Genomic DNA, 18232 nt, shown 5'->3' on the forward strand with positions numbered 1-18232 from the left:
GAGTAAAAAGAAAGCACTGTAACACTGTCACTGATATGTTGTCTTTGACAGGTTTACAAAACCCCATAACATGGGACAGGGCATGTTCACATGACATGAGTAATCACTGGAGGAAGAGAAGGACCCTAAATAGTGTCCCCTTTATATATGCTCACATTGAATGTACAGCCAACAAAAACACATCATGCACACATGTCAGTCACCTGATGTGGCCATATATGGGTTCATATCTCCAACGCCCATAACCTGTTCACTTGTTATGACACCACAGATCACCTCTTTAATTTTGGCCAGCTTCTCTTTCTCAGAGGATACTCCACCTGTTGCTTAGGCTGACATCACATTCTCACTCAAGTTTTCCTTTGTTCTCCTGGTCAGATATCCCATGTAATTAGATACCTCGTTTGCAGTGCAATGTTCCACCCCACTGCCATTTTTTCACCTCCAGCCACAGATGTTCACATACCATAAGTGAGAAGGTACTTTGTTCTCAAGTAGAGAGGTCCACCTGAAATTCCTCCACACAATCTGTGAGGGTGACTAGCTCCTCCTCTGTCAATTATTTTCCTTGGTTGTATTGTTTTTTTTTAGTTTCCCCTCTTCTGTTGGTGGCCTCTTCTCTTTAGTTGACCCCTTCTCTTTTCATGGCTCTCTGTGACTCATGGTACTGTACTAAGTCATATTCATGCATGTGATGGAGTATTGCAGTCCTAATCTGTATATCTACTCCCTTTGATTGTGGCACAAACTTCTGTGTTAGTGTGATTAAAATGCAAACCACACCATGTCTAGGACCCTGTAATTGAGCCAGGTAATAGCAATCTGCACATGCAGCACTTTTCTTACAGTTACGCAATGACAATGTGCCTGCATGCCTTACTGAATATATGTACCTGTGCTGTGGGACCTTCCTCTACTTTTCTCCATTTGCTGCAGTGTTGTGTTGCTGATGCTACTTGAACCTTGTTTGTCCTCCTGCCTTAACTGATCTGTTGTCTCTTCCTACCCCATGCACCTTCTATACATGACAACTCCTGCAGCCTGTGAGTCTGTCATTAGTGGCTGGCCACTTGCACTGTGTTGAAATGACTGATTGTCACCTCCTGCCAGTAAACCGTGCTCCATTTCACCATCTACTCCCCCTATCCACATCATCGGCTTCATCTTGACACCAGCAGCTCCTTTGTACCATGCCTGCTCTTCTCTCCAGGTACTCTCAGGACCCACTGTCACACATATCTGCCTCCCCTCTGCAAAGACTGCTTCTTCTTCTGACACCACCAAGGGGGTGAGGTTGAGGACTGTCAATTTCTCAGTCAATACAGTTGCCATCCTGGGTAACCAGGTCCTGAGCCACTATGCATCCCTCTTTAGTGCTGAAAAACAGCTTGAAGCCTCTGCATGTCGAAGATCTCAGATGACTTCACTGCTGACATCTATGCGGAGGAAGTGGCAGTCAGTACTGTTAAGCACACGAAGTAGCACTGGGATGACATGAGAATATGGAGCCAGAGGAAGGCAAGAGGCAGAACACAGAGTGGAGGGCCATTCATGTGTCCATCATAGTGTAACACTGCATAAATTATCATGCCCAAGTCCTTGGCCTGTAGGGCCAGATCCAAGCTTCCAAAAGGTGCACAAAGAGCATCAGTTTCTACATTGTCACAATGCCATGGATGAGATGGCATGATGTGGGGGAGAGAGATTATGTCTACCAGTCCCTGGCTGGTGTCAAAGATTTTTGTTGCATGGTGGCTCATTGGCAACATTAGTAAGAAACGCATATGCCTAATGGACAAAAAATGTGCTTAGGTCAAGTAGTTGAAGCAACATCTGTCTGCTGTCCAAGGCATGTGTGCATGCCATTAAAAAAAAACACCAGTTTACGTGTGTTTTGCTCTTCAGTGATATTCACATGAGGTGGTGTGATACTCTCACAATAGTTATCATGAAGGACATGTTGTCTCATTATCTGCATGCATGGGATGGTGGTCATGAGGAGCTGTGTGAGATGAATGTGACAGAAGTCTAGGTCGCCCACAAGTGAAAACATTGCATTGCCATGGATCCGTGTCTACGCTCCATGGCAACAGGCCACTACATCACCGAAGCGGAGTCAGCTGACTCGCGCATCGTAGCCTGCAGCCCCTCCTCTCCCGCTTTAAAGGGAGAGGAGGACCGCCGCCAGGCGAAGCTGTCACTCGGCGAAGGCCATAGGAAAAGGCCTCATACCCTCTCTGCAGCTCTCCGCTGCGAGACGCCGCGGATGGCGCCCCTATGCCGGCTCACACAAGGTAAGGCCTCCTGCCTCAGTGCCCGCATGCCCTACCCCTCTCTAAGGGCTGCCCAGGTCATGACCATGCGCACCGTGCCGTGCAGCTATGGGAACGCACGACTACGGTCGCACACCCACCCCTCTATCCCCAACACCTACATTCCCAACCCAATATTGCAGTATAAGGGTAGGCATTAGATGCCAGCCATCTTCACACAGGCGCTACACTACCAAGACCAACATTAACCCCAGGGCTGCCCTGTGCACTATAGCCATGCAACGTCAGATCTTCAATACTCTCATCACCAATCCAGGTTCCACGGCCGCTACGAACGTTATGCCCAATAATAACATTGACTCTTCGTTACCACCCATGCCCAAATCCAGTGTTGTTTCTATGCTCAATGTTCTTGCTGCTGCCCCCATGACCACAGTCGATACTGCATTGCCTGCCATGCCTAGTGGTCTTTCTATGCTCAATGCTCATGCTGTTGCCCCCATGACCACAGTCGATACTGCATTGCGTGCCATGCTAGTGGTGTTTCTATGCTTAATGTTCATGCTGTTGCCCCCATGACCACAGTCGATACTGCATTGCCTGCCATGCCTAGTGGTCTTTCTATGCTCAATGCTCATGCTGTTGCCCCCATGACCACAGTCGATACTGCATCGCCTGGCATGCCTAGTGGTGTTTCTATGCTCAATGCCCATGCTGTTGCCCCCATGATCACAGTCGATACTGCATTGCCTGCCATGCCTAGTGTTGTTTCTATGCTCAATGTTCATGTTGCTGCCCCCATGACCATTTCTGACTCCATACTACCCACTATACCTGAGCCACCGACCACACAGACTAGGCCACCCACCTCTACGCCTCCCACTGCCTACACGCTCAGCTGCGCCCTGCTCAACGCCCGCTCCATACCGGCCCACGCGCTCGACATCAACGACTTGATCATTAAGGACAACCTCGTCCTCCTTATCCTTACTGAAACTTGGCTCAACGAGAGCTCGGCCCCGGCATTATCTCTGGCTATTCCATCTGGGTATTTCATCTTCAGGAAAGACCGCACCTCTCAGAGAGGTGGAGGCGTGGCCCTCATCGCCAGGGAAACTCTTGCCATCAGAGAAGTGGAAAGATTACTTGACAACAATAGCGACTACCTCCCATTAAAAATGAATGTCTCCCCTAACTGCACTATAACTATGCATATTGTTTACAGACCACTGAGCCCATGTATCGACTTCCATGACACTCTTATCCTTGCACTATCCAACAACGTCAAAAAGACCTCAAAGGTCCTACTTCTGGGCGACTTCAACCTAGGGCTCAACGACCCCAAGGATTCCCATGCCAAATCCCTCAAGAATGCGCTATCCAACTTGGGCTTCACACAATATATATCTTACCCTTCTTGTTACAGAATACTCGAGTCTAAGTCTAGGTTCAATGGATCTTTAAGAACCCCCGATAAATAGGTATGGAGGTCTTACCTGAGCAGACTGATATGTTCAACGGGAAGCAAATGCTGAACTCAAGAATCTCCCCGACCAATGTGTCAACCTCTCAACTGGTAGGGAAACCCAGAGTAAGAGGTACGCACCAGTCAGGGAAACCCTCTGGGGAAGAAAACCCTGGTCGAGCGCCGGACCCGGAGATTGGAGCGTGGTTTACAGGCTGATGACGCCTATTTGATCGTGGTGTAGCGTATTGGAAGACTGCTTCTGGAGAGGGAAGAAATGAGAAGCGAAGTAAGGAATAGTAGAAGAATAGGAAGGGGATAAAAAACAGGAAAGAGACTAATTCCCCTGACCTCTTAACCAGCCGGATTGTAAATACCAGAAGAGAAGCTGAGAATATGAGGAACGGAGAGGGCGACTGGAACACAAGTCTGTCAGAAGAAAGTAAAGGTGAGTAAGCCCGTAAAGGCAATCCCTTCAATACCTGAAGACAGATTCAGAAAGGGACTGGGACGGGAGTATTTAATATTACCCAGAATGTAGTGACTCGAGAACTCAAAGGCAGCGTTTCCGAATGAGACGCGAGATGAATCCGGGGGATTTGTGTAAACAAAGAATGCTGAAAAGAGAATCTGGAATATTAAGAGGAGAGGGGTTAGTATTGATCAGAAGTAAGAGATTTCTGCAGAAGATTTCAGATTGCCTGGTTGCGAACTCACGGAGCATCCACTAGTACAGTAGCGACGCGAAGAGCTGGAAGTCTCTGTGTCCTATGAAGAGTCACGTGAGCGGTACGCCGTACCTCTGGCGAACGTGAGAGGACTGGAACAGTGATAGTGGAATCGTCCATGCTGCGATCCACCATCTTGAAGGTACTTTTCCGAATGGAGCCACAGAGCCGGCTTCTAGACCAAAGGGACCAGCGCTTTGTGAGTGTAACACTTCTCACCTTAAAGGGTGCACCCTCAACTGCATCAATCATCACAACTGTTCCCTACTGATCACCGCCAACACCCCCATCCCTTGGTTCGACCACCACTACATCCAATTCAACCTTAGCACCAAGAAAGGGGCCCTTTCACCCCCCGCCCCCTGTGCCCGGCCACTTTTGCTAGGAGCTCACACCTACTCACAGTTGAGAACTTAGCACCTTACCTTCACAACCCCGCCTTGCAGGCCCCGTCCTCCAACAACCCTGAAACCTTAGCTAACACCTTCAAGGATGTCATCACTTCAGCCGTGGATGCCATCGCTCCACTGACCCTTAAAAAAGCCAAGAAAGCCAAACACTCTAACTCATGGTTCTCCAAAGAGCTTCTTGACCAACGTGCGCAAAAGAGGATTGCACTCTCTGCATGGAAAGCCATCCCTTCTGAAGTCACCAAACAGATGTTCAAAGCCATCTCCAAATCTTACAAAACTAAAATCACCATAGCCAAAGCTGTCTCCTTCAACGCTAGGATTTATGATGCCAAGTCTGGGTCTAAGGAGCTATTCACCATCTTTAGGGAATTGGGAAAACCACCTGCTACCTCTCCCGATCCATCGTCAAAGATGACAAGTGGTGTAATAGTATTCAACCTGCCATGCTAGAAAAGCCTAACACTCTCCAAACCAAAATTGGTGGCCACCAAAAAGCCCTCTCCAACCTTATTGCTAACCTGCACACTGAACCACCCACCAAGACCATATCCTCCCCACTATTTGACTTCAAAGATATCACAGAGCTAGAGGTCACAGCCCTGCTCAACTCCATCAAACCCTCTAACTGTAAGTATGATGGCTGAACAGCTAGTCTCATCAAAGACTCGGCACCTATTCTAGCCCCCTCCCTAACATCATTTATGAACTCTTCGTTCCAGTCAGGCCATGTTCCGACTGGACTCAAGGAGGCATGGGTACGCCCAATCCTCAAAAAACCCTTGCTTGACCCAACAATCCCGTTGACCTATAGGCCCATCACCGCTGTACCATTCCTGCTCAAAATCTTGGACAAAGCAGCCTACCTGCAAGTCCAAAAGTTCCTGGAAGAAAACCGTCTCCCCGGCCTGCGGCAATCTGGCTTCCGCCCACGACACAGCACCAAAACGGCTCTCCTAGCCCTAAAAAACCAAATGGACGATCTTAGAGATGCAGGCAAACCTGCTCTCCTATTGCTCCTGGATATATCTGCTGCCTTTGGCTTGGTTGACCTCAACACCCTGTGTTACCATATAGCCACCAGAGCTAACTTCTCCACCAAAGCCTGTCAATGGATCACTTCCTTTCTCTAAGAAAGGGCCAATAAAGTCTTTTCTGACTCACTCTCCGCCACTCCCAGCCTCATCACCTGCGGTGTTCCACAGGGCTCTTGTATCGCGCCCACGCTTTACAACCTCTTCACAAGGCCCTTGTTCAGCATCCTTGATTCCCTGGGCATCTCATATACTAACTATGCGGATGACACACAGGTACTCATCCCACTTACAGGCGATTACCTAGTAGATACCAAAACCCTCACCACAATCTACTCCACTATCCAATCATGGATGGCAGAGAACTGGCTCTGCCTCAACAGTGAAATAACTGAACTCCTCCTCATAGGGTCACCCTTCAAACTGGGTAACCTCGGAGATCAGTACGCCTCCTTCACTATTGACAACATTCCCATCAAGGTTGCTAACCAAGTGAAGACACTCGGAGTCTACTTAGACTCTGACTTGTCCATGGACAGACAGGTCAATGCTACCGCTGCCTCCTCAGTTTACTACTCTAAAGTCCTCAATGCTGCCAGGCGCCTTCCCTTCCCGCCAAAACTGCCTCACCATTTCCAGGGCAATAATCGGGTCAAGGCTAGACTACTGCAATGCGTTGGGACCTCCAACAAAAACATTGCCAAATTTCAGCTATTCCAAAATAACGCATTGAGGGCAGCCACAGGTACCGCAAGAAGAGACCATGGGCCTCATTACGACCCTGGCGCTAATGGGTTAATGGCGCGTAAAAGGCTGCGGCGCCGGTAACCCATTAGCGCCTAATTACGAGTTCCCTTTGCGGGACCCGACCTTAACGGCTGGTTTGGACTAGCCGTTAAAGTAGGGCCCCGTAAAGGGACCTTCGCGGTAAGTATGGTACCGCAATTTGTGGTACCGTACTTAGCGCCTTAGCCATTCCCATTATGCCCTATGAGGCAAAAATGGGAATGGGGAAGGGCCATGGGGAAATGGGTAAATACCGCCCCGCCAACCTTGGAATGGGGTGGTATTTCCCCATTTCACCATGGCGGACACGTAACGATACCGGCAGCAACCATGGTGCTAATAGCGCCATGGTTTAGCGCCGGTATCGTAATGAGGGCCCATATCTCCAAAATCAGAAGACAGGCACACTGCTCCCTGTCAAAGAGAGAATTGTCTTCAAAACACACGCCTTCACCCACAAATGCCTACATGAATTTGCTTCTCCCTATCTGACCCATAAAATTACCAAGCACACTGCCACAAGATCCTTAAGAACGTGATACGCCAACATGATTGTCACGCCCAAAACGCGAAAGGTGCGCGCTGGTGGATCCAGCTTCCCCACCCAGGCAGCCACGCACTGGAACGCACTGCCACCTCACTTAATATTGACCAAGTCACACCAAGCCTTTCGCAAAACTATCAAAACCAGGCTTTTTGTATAAATTGCATCTCCCATTACTATGAATCTGTATAAGTCATTTCTTGCATCTCTGCCTGTTTCTGTGTAACCGTGAGACCTCTGGTCACCTGTTTATAAATCATAAGTTCAACATCTTCTTGTAACAGCGCCTGGATGCCTTGTCGGCTGCAAGTGCGCTATGCAAATGCAAACAAATAAATAAATAAATACATTGGTAATCATGTTTATTCTAAATTCCCTGGTCAGGTAGACATTTCTTTCTCCATTGCTATGACCATTATTTTGCCAACAAGCAAGAAAAATTTTATAGTTGGGAGGGAACACTGTGGCCTTTTTCTTGTACGTGTAATGGAGGTCCACAAGTCTGCCATCTGCTGCTGCTCTTGCCAAATAACACAAGCAAAAACTTCCTCCTATACCAAATGTATAAACATTTCAAAACATTTTTATAAATGAAACCTCACTACACCCACATTTAATTATATAATGTAATGCAATTTTAATTGTATTGATGATCATGATAAACACATGATGCAAAAAACATTCTAACGCAATACAAAACAATTAACAACATGCAATGATGCTAAATGTAAATCCAATAAAGGGGTCAAAAACCCTGCAATACATGTCACTTACAAATCACAGTGCCCCTCAATTATACAGACAAATTCAACCAGCCTCAGACATTCACCACACATATAATAAATAAATACACACATATAATGTAAAAATAATGTGTTGTGCAAAACGCAGTAATTTGTTCAAAACACGCAGATAGTGCAAATGAGCAAGAATCTCAGCCTGTCATAGTTCTAAATACAATGTGCCAAGTAATTTTCTATTCCCCATGGCAAAAGACTACTTGGCTTCAGCCAAAACCATTCTATGCATGCATTTTTCATATCTCAAACTGTCTGGCCTACTCGAGTTTTGGTTAATGGGTTGATTGAATAGCACCGACCCAGCCTTCTTCAGGGTGAAAATATGGTCTTCTTGAGCAGTAGAGGTGAAAAAACATTTTTACAATTTGGACTCATTTGTATGTTCAAGTATCATGGCTGGCACAGTGTTACCAAGAGCACATCCACTGGAAGAGAACACTAGCCTCAACCAATCGTAAATAATGCATTCCTGTAATGCACTCTCGTGCTACAACTCGCCCTTCACAAGGTCGAAGAGACTCGATTGCTATCTCAGTGAATGTCTGCTTGCTGTCTCAAGAACGATAACTGAGACCCATCACTCTCACAAGTCGCTTGTCTTCTTCTTCTTCTTAATTATCGGAGGAGTGGGCAGACCCACGCAGGCGCTTCCCCATCCTATAGGATGATGTGCGCCATACCCACTAATTATTATTTGGCTCCATTTAAGCTCACAACTCTTCCCACCTCCTGGTTTGCCTCACAAAATCCAACATCACACTACTCCTCCTCCTGCCTCTCTCCCCATCACCTCCCAGGATAGTCCTCCCACTCAGCTCAGCCACACCCAATGCAGTCAACCGAACCCTCATGAATTCTCTCTCTGCAACATGTCTTTCACACCTAATCAAAAAATGGCCCACCGTTTCAGGCACCCCACACACCGCACAGTCTCTTGATTCACGCTTCCCTATTCGAAATAGAGAGTCATTCAGCCCCACATGACCTATCCTCAACCGATTCAGCATCACCTCCTCCCCCCTCCTCCATTCTGAACTCCCTGCATCCACCTTCACCGACACTTTCCCACGAACACCGAACATCCACCCACCCTTCACCCTATTCACCCACCTCTCCTGCCACTCATCCAGGACCCGTCTCACCATCACAGCCTTCACCTCATCCACACTCAAAGGCAACCTCACATCAATCGCTCCCCTCCTCATACCCTCACCCGCCGCCAGATCCACCAACTCATTTCCCAAAATGACACTGTGACTGGGAACCCACGCCAACTCCAAATCCATACCCCCGCGCACACACTGATCAATCTTCATCCTAATGTCCAAAATCACATTCTTCCTATCACTATCCCCTGCCACAATCGCCTGTAACCCACTCAATGAATCTGAGAACACCACCACTTTCTCATACCCCAACTCACACACCCTATCAATCACAAATGCAATCGCCACCAACTCAGCCGTACAAATAGACACATCATTCGTCAGTCGTCCTATTTTATACTCCCCAATGCTTTCTAGATAATACGCCATTCCCACTCTCCCAGAAACAGGATCCTTTGAACCATCCGTAAACACCTTGTATCCTTCCTTTCCTGCCACATACTCCTGACCCAAAGCTTTGATCTCACCCGCATACCTCTCTTCTTCGACAAGTCGCTTGTCAAATACACATCTATAGCATACAGTTCTATTCTATTCTATTCCAGTTCTATTCTATTCTATTCCATTCTATTCTACAAGTTATTTATATGGTGTCACAAACCCTAAGGCATCAGTGCTCTCAAAAACTCTCAGAAGCCAAACATGGAAGAAAGAGAGAAATATCAAGATAGTCAATTAGTCAATGCCTCTGGCGAATAAGAAGGTTTTCAGAAATATCTTAAACTAGGGCAAGCAGAGAATCATTTTCAATGAAGATGGTAGAGCATTCAGTAAGAATGGAGCCCAGGCTCTCAAAACAGGTACCACCATATTTCTTCAAGGCAAACCGAGGTTGATCCAGTAAACGGTCCTTGTTAGAGTGCAGAGTTTGTCTGAGGGGGGCCTTGATATGTGTGCTTAGATAGCAAGGAGCATTAACTGACAAACATGTGTATACACAAGTTAGAGCCTTATCCTGCACTGGGAGTTGGTGTAACTATCGGCGGGCCTCCAAAATGTTGGTTTGTTGCCCAAGAACGATAACTGCTCACACTGCCCCATTCTGAATTACTTGCAACTTCTTTATGTTTGATTGCAAAGTACCCACCAAGAGGCGATTGCAGTAATCCAGTTTTGCATTAATGGCGGAAGATGCTACTTATGCCCAGCTCTTTTATGATAAGTAAGGCGGAATCTGCCACAACAATCTAATCATGTATGAACAGGCAGATGTAAGTTGTGTCACATGCTTACTGGACAATAATTGGATGTCCAAATAGACACCCAATGTTTTTACATGCTGAGCAATAGTTTTGGAACATCCTGCAATTATAGATTGGCTAAACCGAGGGTCCAGTTTCTTCAGACTGGGACTTGTGTCAATGATAAGTAGTTCAGTCTTCATATCATTTAGCACCAGGGAGCTTAGCACTCTCCAAGACTGTATAGCTGTGTACATTTTAGTGATCATGGCAGCGTCCTGCAGGTAATCCCCCGAAAACTCAAGGAAGATTTGAGTGTCATCCACATAATTTGCAAATTGTACACTCAAATCGTCCAATAGGTCACAGAAAGACATGGTGTACATTTTAAATAATATAGAGGGGATAGGCAAGATCCCTGGGGTACACCGGATACAAGGCTCAACGGTGGTAGATTGGTAGCCATTCTTAACCACTCTGGCCTGCCATGATCCCAGGACAGATTTAAACCACAAAGCAGCCTCAGTAGAGAACTTTCGTACCCTGACAAGCCTTTCAATCAATAGGGCATGGTCAAACAGATCAAACGCAGCAGGATATCTAGAAGCAGAAGGAATGCTGCGTGACCTTTATCAATAATTTTCACAATATTAGCCTTGAAATCTAATAGGATATATTGGGTACTGTTCACATGAAATCTTCACTGACCCACTGCAAGCACCCGACATTGTTTGATGAACTTGTTGCATTGACAATAGGCGACTTTGCCAAGTATCTTTAAAAAAGAAATGGGCGTTACTGGTGCGCCAGAATTGTCTGTCTCGGGAGGATAGCTCAAGGGCAACGTGGTCGCCTTGGAAGCAAGACAATGTGGATCAACACAGGTTCAATCCCTGGGTTCGTGCTTAGTAACCTCTGGGTATTAAGCACGTTATAAATAACCAATTACAATTACAAATGGTCTTACTTTAAAAGTGGCAAAATCCAGGCCTCCTTGGGGCACTCCAGCACGTGGGCTTCAGTGAAACACAAATTAATAAGTTCCGTGATCCACCACAGTAAAGGGACAAGAACATCCTCTTAAAAAGATTCCGGAATAACACCACCTTTGCAGGAGATAGTTTTCATATTTTGTATTGTAGTGTAAACCTCATTCCCAGATAGCTCCTTAAAAGAAAAGAAGGGCAATATCTCTGATGGTATCCCAAAGTCAGGCGAGGACTGGGGTACCATGAGAGATTTTTCAAGCAAGAGTACACATTTGCTAATAGCTTCTTGATGGCTGGAGAGTTTCCTAGAGAACTCCCCCTGACTATTTTGACACCAGTTGTTTATATTTTCCCTCTAATTCAAAGAATATCAAAGGTTCTTGAGTGTTGCATTTAGCAGCAATAATTCTATCATTACAATCAACTTGCTTGGCCTCAAAGATCTTGTTTTTATAGCTTTGGAAAGCCAATTTATAGGCCAACAGTGCGGAGTCACAATAATTTTTTCTCCAATTCCTCTCAGATATACATCTATTCTTCCTAGGGAGCCTTCATTCATCATTAAACCAATGGTTTCGCATATCGTTTTTTTTTAATGGAGCAACAGATAAGAGGAGTGCTAACATATCAGAATCAGCATTTGTAATTAATCTGAACTGATTTGTGAGATTTTCAACTGGGATATCAAAGGAGTGTTCAGCAAACGGAGGTGATACCAAAAAGGCAAAAACCTCAGAAGTAAGATTCCTTGTATTCCTTTTCATTTTATGTTTCTTAACCTCTGAACTGGAGGGTGACCAGGATCAAGGTAGGAAAAACTCAAATGAAATGCAACTATTAAACTGTCTTGGGACAATTTTCCACACTTACAGGTGAAATATTAACATTCCGGGTCAAAATAGAATCAAGGATTTCACACCCTGTGTGGGTAGCTGTTTTAACTTTTTAAGGAAAAAAGGTGTTGCAACCACTAAAGCTCTCCCTTGGCGCCAGCTCCTAAAGCAACATGGTTGTCAGCATGAGTAGTTCCCAAATCTGTGTTGTGGCTGCTACACAAATATGAATGCACACAAATATTTATAGAGATGAGAAAAGATTTCCTCAAATGCGCCAACCCAAAGTTTAAAATATATATCGGTGAATCAAATATTCTTTCAGCAAGGTTAGATTCGTGTTTGAAATGAAAAAGGCTTCAATCCATATGGATCCTTCAAAGTTGTTTAATTTTGTATTGGTGTTATTTTCACATCTGGTAATGGTAGTTGAAGAAATAAACAAATTATGTCTGTCCTGGTGTTAACATCACACCATAAATTCTCATTTCATTCTCACTCAAACAAATTATGTCTGTTCTGGTGTTAATATCACACCATAGAGTCTGACTCAATTTTCACTCGACACTTGTTTCCCCATTGAGTGATCAATGGTTGGTCAGGAGAGAGAATAGTTTCTAACAGAAAAAAGTAAAGAAACAAAAAGGAGTATTAAGTTATTAAAGTCTTTTTATATATATATATTTTTTTTTTCTAAAGTACTGTTTTTGTCAAAATCTATCATAGTAGACAGTCGTATCATTTCCAATAATCTGACTCACCCTGTATTGGTTAGAAATTCTGATTTGTATGCCTTGGGTATTCCCAGATTTTCTTTAACAACTTCAATATTTTTCAATTGATTTCACTTTGTGACTTCAATAGTGCTTTCCAAATATCTATTTGTAAGATTCAAGATTTTTGTGCAGCTGTTGGAAAGAGAAGACTAGGTAAGGATACTGATTTGGTATTTAAAGAGAAAGCTTGGAGACAAGTATAGTTTTAATCTAAGCTATTTGGAAAGAGTCATCATTGCTTACCTTCTATTTAGTCACGGTCCCGGCTCGGACTGAGATTGTCCTTAATGCCCTGATAAGCAGAGAATCAAGTGGCCAGCCTAGTTGCGTGGCGTTTGTGTTTACCAATGAGCTTTATATAGCCCTTGCAAAGTGTGGTGACGTCATCATGCTGCGCGCAACATGGTTATGCGCGAAGCAATGACGTCACCGCGTTCTCAATGCGCTCGGCAGCCATTTTCGAGTGAGATGCTCTAAAATGATGTGCTTTTGTTGTAAATGTTTATTTAGTTCTGTTTGAAAATATTCAAGTTAACTAAAGATCGAATAACTACAATATTATTAGTTTGTGATTAATAATTAGTTTTAATTTTAGTTTCCTGTGATGTTTTTTAAAAAACTTCCTTCTCAAATTTTGTGGTTTTATTAACTAGTTTGTACTATATTTTTAAAAGACATTTTTAGATTATTCAATATTTGATTTTTCAAGCTTACTTTGATATCAGAAATATTGATCCTGGGAAAATTAATATCTTAGGAAATTACAGAAAGAAGACAAATATAATTTTATAGAGAAAGATGAAAAATATGACATTGTGTCTCTAATACTAAGGAGCTCAGTAAGATGTGTATAGGTGAATTTGGAATTTCTCTAATCATAAACAGCAAAATGGAAAATTCCTGTGTAAAAAACTAATAATTTTCATTCAAAATTCTACACAACAAATATGTGTGTACCAGAGAAAGATTGCATTATATTAAGCATACCTGTTAAAAATACAGAAATGTATTTACAACCAATTACACATTTCTGTGTCAAATTCAAACCTGAAACACAGGTGTCCATGATGCAAATCCATTTACAATTCCTGTTTACGTAACAGTTCCTCCTTGTTTCCTCCTCTTGGGGGTAAACAAACTTTCTGCAAGCCAAAGATTTTGAGATTGGAAATTTCAAAAATGGGATGATCTTATGTTCTGAATATGAAATATATGTTCTGATATGGAGGATCTGAGGTCTTTATTCTGAATGGCTCTTAAATGCTCGAAAATTCTCACCATTAATTTTCTTATTGTGCTGCCAATGTATAGTTTTCCACAAATGCATCTGTGCCCAGAGAATGCTAGACATTTTGGTGTAATGACTGCATGGCCACATATCACTGTTTCTTGCCACTAGCCATTGCCTATTGATGATTTACACTTGCCAGGTAAGCAACAGTGCTCTTTGTGTATATGTGGGATGGAGGGGCCAAGTGACATATTATGGATGACTAGCAGATTGCAGCAAGATATGTTCTACCCCGGGGCACGTATATCGACATTCTTGGTGTTGCCTTTATCTTGTCCTTCGTTTTCAGTGTCTCAAGCAGTTGAAGAGGGACCCACACCTGAGGAGGACAAGGCCCATAGATGGCACTTTAGGCCCCAGTCATGTTCCACAACATCTACCTCCATGTGTGGAGGGCGTTATAATACACCACTGCTGATGAGGAAGGGGAACTAGGTGATGTTTTTCTGATGGACACCTGAGCACCATAGGGACAGGGTAGTTTCCAGGGGTCAGAGGAGACACTGAGCCTGGAGATCTCAGTTGTGGTTTCAGGGTTGAGTGTTAAGGGGGAGGAGGAGGACACTGGTCTACCATTGGTGCCAGGTGTAGGATCTGAAGGAGTTGTGGATGCTGCAGACCTGGGTGTGCGTCCAAAGGCTGTGCAGGACACTGTCAAGGTGTTAGCACATCCTCCTGTCCCAGGCTCATCAGCTATAGCAATATGTACTTTCCCTGATGCCTCAACCCAGAAAATGGGCGTTATTCTCCTGAAGAGACCAGCCAGGTACAGTTCTGCCACTACTGGTGGGTGGATTGCATGAGACCAATGCTCTCCATGACCTGCGTTTGCCACTCAACAGCAGGCTACAGATCATCAGATAGAACTTGTCATGCTCTTCACCTAACTGATAGATGCACTGTGCAGAGGTGTCCTCTTCAGACAGTCCACTTCAATGGCCCCTTCTTTTACCTGCAAGTCTATTCCCCAGACAACTGCAAGTGGGCATTCATACCTTAAATTTGCTCTGGCTCCTCTGTTGTTGTCCGACCAACAGCCTATTCAGATGTGCCTTTGTCCCTGGTGGAGGTGGAGGTCCGTACTTAGACAGATGAGGTGGCATCCATGATTGGACTGAAGGGGGATACACAGTCCTCTGGGCCTGCCATGGTTCGCAGTGGAGAGCAGGCTCTGGTGGCCCAAACATCCTTTTCAGGACAGTGCCAGCATGGGATCCTCACTTCACAGCTGATTATCTTTGCAGAGGGAGAACCAGAAGCTGACCTGGGTTTCCAGGCTGCACGAGTTATTGCATCAGATAAACTGTGATATGCCATCAAGGTAGAGTGCAACAGACCATGGACATCAACCATGTATGGCAGGACGCCAGTCTAAGGGTGCACACAAAGTTGGCAGTTGTGGATGGCAGTTGTGTTGAAATAAATCAGGCAGCAAGACGAGCAGAGGTGTGCAGCCCATTCTGAAGCACTTAGGCTGCCATTGACAGGGCCATGGTAGAAACAGAGGACATCATATCTCATGCTTGAACTTCAATCATGAAGGAATCTCTGAAGGCTGCCCAAGACATTAAAAGGAGGATGAAGCAGGCCCTAAAGCCCTCCATTTAGAGAGGAGGGAATCCTGACTCTGGGAGGCCAGTATGGAAGGGGGGGTTGACCTTGGCAAGGGCATTGGTAGCACTGGAGGAGGTCGTTTCATTTCTGTATATTGTTGTCTGGTTATATTTATTATTTGGGATCTGTAGGGTTAGGATTATGTTGCCATTCTTCAGTAGGTTTATGTACATTAGATCTAATTGTTCATATCTTCTGTCCTTTTTTTAACACATTCCTTTTGTATGACAACCCCTGATATTACAATGGCACTGTAGCATGTTCTGAATGGTCTGCCCTGCTGTTGAATGTGTTTCTGAACGGTTTAGTGTGCATGCTGCTATCTGTTTAGCGTATCAGCTCGATGTTCCAGAGTCTTTTGGTATGAATGTCACAAGGTTAGATGCAGTACTCTGTGGGACATTCTGGTAATTGACATGTGAAAGGTACAGTGAGTAAAAAGCGTGTGCTTCAAACTCTCATCTGAGAGCAGGTTATCATGCCAACTTTCTGGAGAGGAGAGCCTACTACCTTTTTTAAAAATATTTGCAAGGAACTTGGGGTTGGTCACCATGTGTTACCTGGGAGCAACCAGACGTGGACTCCCTGCTCACTGTGCTCAGAGAGGCACATCTTCACCTCACTGATGAGGCCCAACAAGGCTGAAACATGTGTTTGGGGTTTGCCGTTGGTACTCTTGTTCAGAGAGGAATTGCCATAGCATTTGGGTGCTGTACTGCCCATGTGGCGGGACAAAGATGATATGCAAATGAATATTTTTCCATATGTGAAAGGTACAGTAAGCAAAAAGCGTGTGCTGAAAACTCTCATCTCAGAGCAGGTTATCATGCCATGTTCTTTCTGGAGAGGAGCACTTCCTACCTTTTTTGAAATATTTAAAAGGAAATTGGGGTTGGTCACCCTGAGTTACCTGGGGGCAACCCAACGTGGGCTCCCCGCTCACTGTGCTCACAGAGGCACAGCTTTACCTCACTGATGAGGCCCAACAAGGATGAAACACGTGTACGGGGTTGTTGTTGGTACTCTTGTTCAGAGAGGAATTGCCATAGCATTTCGGTGCTGGTCTGCCCATGTGGGCGGGGCAAAGACGGATATGCAAATGGATATTTCCATCTGTGAAAGATACAGTGAGCAAAAAGTGTGTGCTGAAAACTCTCATCTCAGAGCAGGTTATCATGCCATGTTTTTTCTGGAGAGGAGCGCCTGCTACCTTTTTTGAAATGGTAATTGACATGTTCCTGCAGGACATGTGTCTTTACATCTTGGCACCATTTAGTTATGTATATGTTTATCATGGCCACAGTTTGCAGATGGTCACTGAGTTAGCAAGTGATGTGTTAATTTTGAGTCCCTGGACAACACATATCATACTTTGTAGCGTCCAGTGTCTGGTGCACATATCTGGTGCACATGCAGGCAGTAAACATATGCATGTTTTCTGATGAGGTGATGTGAGTTTTGAACTGTTTTGCACGTTTCTTACTATTGATTTCATGTGTATGTTTATTCATGATGGAGCTTAATTCCGGAATATTAGGTGCACTAACTGTCATTTGGGGATGCATATATGGACAGCCACGATGGCATCCATGACCATAACAATAAAAACCAACTATCATCCTTCTTCACTCCTTTACTTTCTTCCATCATCTTGGAGTGCATCTGGGCCAGTTGTGATACTGCTTCGGTAAGTGTAACATTATCTGCATCGTTAGCAGGAATAAATGTGCAGCATGATTGTCCTATTTATGCACAAACTCCTCCCTCCATCGCTGTGAGAAGATCCAGTACATATCTGTTCTGTAGTGCTACCATTCTTACCGCTCGAAGTTCCTCTTTTATTGCATTGAATCCGTTTACTGTTGAATTAATCATCATCATTAGTTCCCATCGGGTGATCTGGAACCATTTAGCGTTTGCATAAGCTTTGAGTCCAGGGTGTATGATTGACGAGAAGAACATAGCAGCCCTGCTAAATAGTCTATGTTCTGGTGGGATAGAAGTGAGTGCTGTTTCCAACCTTCCCCACAGGTAGTTTCCTGTCAGGGGTTCTCCTTGTCTCTTTATCCTTTTTAGGACATTATTGTTGTTGTTGTTGTTCTCTCCCTCCTGTGATTGTACGGATCTCTTCTTCCTCTTGTTCCCTTCATCCATTTTGGGGAAATTGGCCATGTTTACATGTTTTTGGGGGACCACTAGTGATGGTACGTTGATGTGTACCATTGTGCATATACCATTCCACAACGGGGGCAGGGTGTGATATGCCTTATTTCCGCAGGCCCAATAGTGATCCATTATCACTGCCGTAACAGCACCCCCCTCTGGTAATTCTAACACACTTC

Source organism: Ambystoma mexicanum, chromosome 5q, assembly GCF_040938575.1.
Source record: "Ambystoma mexicanum isolate Mex_15411 chromosome 5q, UKY_AmexF1_1, whole genome shotgun sequence".
Taxonomy (NCBI): domain Eukaryota; kingdom Metazoa; phylum Chordata; class Amphibia; order Caudata; family Ambystomatidae; genus Ambystoma; species Ambystoma mexicanum.